This window comes from Leopardus geoffroyi, chromosome E2, assembly GCF_018350155.1.
Source record: "Leopardus geoffroyi isolate Oge1 chromosome E2, O.geoffroyi_Oge1_pat1.0, whole genome shotgun sequence".
Lineage (NCBI taxonomy): Eukaryota > Metazoa > Chordata > Mammalia > Carnivora > Felidae > Leopardus > Leopardus geoffroyi.
The window spans coordinates 6,917,623-6,922,938 of NC_059335.1; positions in this window are offsets into that span (position 1 = coordinate 6,917,623).

Genomic DNA, 5,316 nt, shown 5'->3' on the forward strand with positions numbered 1-5,316 from the left:
TACTGATTCAGTCAGCCATGGAACCCTACTCCAATATAAATTTTATAATGAAAATATCAAGTTCTTCAAAAATCACTCCGGGGGATTGGTTGATATATGGCTCTGATTCTGCATATGAATTTAGGTAGACTTGACTTTTTTTTTTTTTATTTTCTTTTTCAACGTTTATTTATTTTTGGGACAGAGAGAGACACAGCATGAACGGGGGAGGGGCAGAGAGAGAGGGAGACACAGAATCGGAAACAGGCTCCAGGCTCTGAGCCATCAGCCCAGAGCCCGACGCGGGGCTCGAACTCACGGACCGCGAGATCGTGACCTGGCTGAAGTCGGACGCTTAACCGACTGCGCCACCCAGGCGCCCCTAGACTTGACTTTTATACAGTATTATTTTAAACCCATTAACATGACATATTTTTCGATTTACTTACACGTTTAAAAATATTGTTTAAAGATATTATTTTTATTTTATTTTATTTTTTTTGAGAGAGACAGGGCACAAAAGCAAGGGGAAGAGACAGAGGAGAGGAGAAGAGAGAGAGAATCCCACCAGGGACAGAGAGAGAGTGGGTGGAGAGAGAGAGAGAGAGAGAGAGAGAGAAGAGGGGCTCATGTTCATCTGATGTGGGACTTAAACTCACAAACCATGAGATCATGACCTGAGCTGAAATCAGATGCTTAACAACTAAGCCACCGAGGCACCCTTAAAAAAATTTTTTTTTAACTTTTCTTTCTTTCTGAGAGACAGAGCATGAGCAGGGGAGGAGCAGAGAAAGAGAGAGGGAGACACAGAATCCAAAGCAGGCTCCAGGCTCTGGGCTGTCAGCTCAGAGCCCAACGATGGGGTCCGAACTCCCAAACTGGGAGATCATGACCTGAGCCGAAGTCGGACGCTGCACCGACCGAGCCACCCAGGAGCCCCCGGATCTTCGCTACTGTAAATGCTGCTGCAATGAACACACAGGTGCACATATGTTTCTGAGTGAGTGCTTTCATTTCCTTCAGATACAGACCAGAAGTCCATTGCTGGATCATGTGGTAGTTCTGGTTTTAATTTCTTGAGGAACCTCTGGACTGTGTTTCAGAGCGGCTGCACCAATTCACATTCCTTCCCACCAACCGTGCACAACAGTTCTCTCTTTTCCACATCCTTGTCAACACTTGTTTCTTGTCTTTTTGGTCATCGCAGCTTGAGATTTGTCAGACCGACCGCTGTCGGCACAGAGCCTGATGCGGGGCTCGAACTGCTGAACTGTGAGATCGAGACCTGAGCCGAAGTCAGGGGGAGGGGTGCGTTGGGGAGGGGCAGAGAGAGAAGGGGGCAGAGGATCCCAAGTAGGCTCCATGCTGTCAGCAGATTTACCATGCAGGTCTCAAACCCACGAACCATGAGATCATGACCTGAGCTGAAGCCAGAGGCTCAACCCACTGAGCCATCCAGGGGCCCCCACATATGAATTTTTTTTTTTTTAAATGCACCATGTCAAATTGCAAAAGCAAAAATGCTCAAAATCCAAAAATAAGATATCTCACAAGCATTAGAGACTCCTTTCATCAGTCGTTTGCGATACCTTTCTGGCATATATGTGTGTGTGTGTGTGTGTGTGTGTGTGTATTAGGTTTCTATGTATTGATTTTTGTAACCTCTACACCCAACGTGGGGCTCAGAATCATGACCCTGAGATCAAGAGTGGCACGCTCTTCCTACTGAGCCAGCCAGGAGCCCCAAGAACTTGACTTTCAATCCTACAGCTTGCTACGGGAATGTCTAAAGTGTTTATGATCATGGTGCAATTTGAGGAACGCTTTATCAAGGTTGAACCCCTGCCAGTGCTTTCAGAAAGGGTCCCTGAAAGGTAGAGCCTCATGACCTTCATGGCAGCAGGGTAATGCTGCTTTTCTGCTAAAGTCACAGATTTGGGGTGTCCCTGCCCAGTGGGGTCCCGGTTTCCCTTGATCCGTCATTTTGCGTGGCCTGGGCCATCACTGTCCCACAAGACCCTCAGATCCGCAAAGACAATCATTTGAGGATGCTGTGTTCCCAAAACCCGTCAGGGCAGAAGGGCTTTGACCCTGAGCCTTCCCCTGCTTCCCACCCTCCCCTGGATTTGGGTCCGGAAATGCCTTCCTTCCTGGCCTGCACTTGAATGGCTTTAAGGAAATGGTAAATGATCCTTTTCCAGAACCAGCAGTGGTTTTCAGCTGGAGGGTGAGTCACACTGAATCTCTAGGACTTTCCCCTTTTTCTCTTTAGAAAGGATTAATTACAAGACAGCAATCTTTTTTTTTTTTTTTTTTTTTTTTTTAAGAGACTAAACATGATCAGAGGGGAGGGGCAGAGGGAGAGAGAGAAAATATCAAGCAGGCTCCAGGCTCAACGTGACGGGATTCCATCCCGCCACCCTGGAATCATGACCTGAGCCAAAATCAAGGGTCAGACATTTAACCGACTGAGCCACCCAGGTGCCCCAAGACAGCAATGTTTTATTGAAACTTCTTTTTTTTTTTTTAGTCTAAAACAATGGGAGGAGAAACTAATCTCTTCGTATGTTCCTAGGAACATAAGTGTAATATCACTATTCCAAACCAGTATTATTTACAAAAATGACTCTTTACTTTCTTGCCAGGTTCACAAGGACTAGTTTTTTTTTTTTTTTTTGGGGGGGGGTGGGGAGTAAGCGAGAAATACAGAGAGAGAGAGAGAGAGATTGGGAATTGGGGCTTATACTCACGAACCATGAGATCATGACCTCAGCCAAAGTTGGACGCTTAATCGACTAAGCCACCCAGGTGCCCCACAAGGACAAAGTTTTAAGCCCACCTCAGCATAGCTTTGCGAATCTCCCTGCCATCAAATGCCCAACAATCCTTACGGTGGAAAGGTCGGCCTTTTCTTGGCCATGGCAATATTCACCGTGCACCAGGACCACAGAACCCCAGGCAGCAGCAACAAGAGGAAAACCCCTCCACACCATTCCTGTTTGCCTTCCAAAAGCATGCTGTGTCTAAATCTCCCTTGTCTATCCAGACTGAGGCAGATGAACCACGGAGGGTTTTTTTTGTTTCCTTTTTTTTTTTTTTTTTTGAGGTCTGTGCTCAAATGTCGCCTTATCGCCATGGGTTCCTCGGAAGGATCTCTCTCAGAAGATGCCCTCCCCTCTCCCCCGGGGCTCACCACTTCCTCATCTGATTTTCTATCAGAGTTTAGCAAAATTTTCCTTAAAGGGCCAGGGCCAGTATTTGCAGCCATCGTGTCTCCGCATACGGTTTTTCAACTCTTACTGTAGCACAGAAGCAGCCGTAGGCCACGACCGGATGGGTAAGTCAGACTCGTACACAAAGTGGTTGGCCGGATTTGGCCACATGCCCGCATTCCGGACCCCTGTTCTAGATGAAGGCGACCACGGATCATCTCGGGTCCTGTCCCTTCCCGTTACGGAGTTGCAAGCTTCGTGAGAGAAGCCACACGCTTTTGTTCACTGGATCTTCCACGCCAAGAGCGACTGGCATCGACTCCAATGTTCACGGGATAACAGAAATCCATCCTCGCAATACCTTCTGGTCCTACCGCGTCTATTTCCCTCCTCCAGTGGAGGAGGTGCTCCTTCTGCTCCGTCTGTCCCCTCAGGATGCTTCCCTTGTATTGACTTCAACTAGACTCCACCGTCCTCTAGAGCAGAGGTGGGTCTCTTCCATTCTGGAAGCCCCGGGCGCATCAGAATACTTAACCGAACACACTCTATAGATCTGCACGGAAAGAAGAAATCGGTCACCACAAGAAGATCGAGGTAGGGGCGCCTGGGTGGCTCAGTCAGTTAAGCATCCGACTTCGGCTCAGGTCACGATCTCGCGGTCTGTGAGTTCGAGCCCTGCGTTGGGCTCTGGGCTGATGGCTCAGAGCCTGGAACCTGTTTCCGGTTCTGTGTCTCCCTCTCTCTCTGCCCCTCCCCCGTTCATGCTCTGTCTCTCTCTGTCTCAAAAATAAATAAACGTTGAAAAAATTAAAAAAAAAAAAAAAAAGAAGATCGAGGTAAGAATCGAGAAGGCTAAGCAGTGATGGGAGAGGAGCTTCTAGGGAAAAAGAGGATCGTGGGAGTGAGTGCTGGCCATTTTCTCTGATTACAGAAAACAGGGACGATGTTCTGCGGTACGATTTGTCAGCCAAACGCTACCCGCAGGGCTTTGTTCTACAGCTGGTGCCCATACTTTAAGATGGAACATTGTGTGGTCCCCCAAGAGAAATTTATTGTTAAATTCACCACTTCAGAAAGTGAAGTGTGCATATGTGTGAGCTGCTATGGACACCAGCAGATAATATAGAAAACTTCAGGGGCGCCTGGGTGGCTCAGTCGGTTAAGCGGCCGATTTCAGCTCAGGTCATGATCTCGCGGTCCGTGAGTTCGAGCCCCACATCGGGCTCTGTGCTGACAGCTCGGAGCCTGGTGCCTGCTTCGGATTCTGTGTCTCCCTCTCTCTCTGCCCTTCCCCTGTTCGTGCTCTGTCTCTGTCTCAAGAATAAATGAACATTAAAAACAAAAATTAAAAAAAAAGAAAACTTCAGGGGTGCCTGAGCTACTCAGTTGGTTAAGTGACCAACTCTTGATCTCGGCTCAGCCCATGACCTCAAGGTTCGTGAGATCAAGCCCCGTGTCCAGCTCTCAGCTCAGGGAAGCCTGCTTGGGATTCTCTCTCTCTCTGCCCCTCCCCTTCTCGTGTGCCCACTCGTGCTCTCTCAAAATAAAGAAATAAACGTTTCTTTTTTTTTTTTTTTCCAACGTTTATTTATTTTTGGGACAGAGAGAGACAGAGCATGAATGGGGGAGGGGCAGAGAGAGAGGGAGACACAGAATCGGAAGCAGGCTCCAGGGTCTGAGCCATCAGCCCAGAGCCCGACGCGGGGCTCGAACTCACGGACCGCGAGATCGTGACCTGGCTGAAGTCGGACGCTTAACCGACTGCGCCACCCAGGCGCCCCTAAACGTTTCTTTTTTTTTTTTTTTTCAACGTTTATTTATTTTTGGGACAGAGAGAGACAGAGCATGAATGGGGGAGGGGCAGAGAGAGAGGGAGACACAGAATCGGAAACAGGCTCCAGGCTCCGAGCCATCAGCCCAGAGCCCGACGCGGGGCTCGAACTCACAGACCGCGAGATGGTGACCTGGCTGAAGTCGGACGCTTAACCGACTGCGCCACCCAGGCGCCCCAACCCTAAACGTTTCTTAAAAGAGAAAACTTCAAACCCAGAATAACCTGTACCCCCAACAGCTGGACAGCTCCAATGGATAATTTTAATCTGGATCACGGGGCCATTGCACTGCC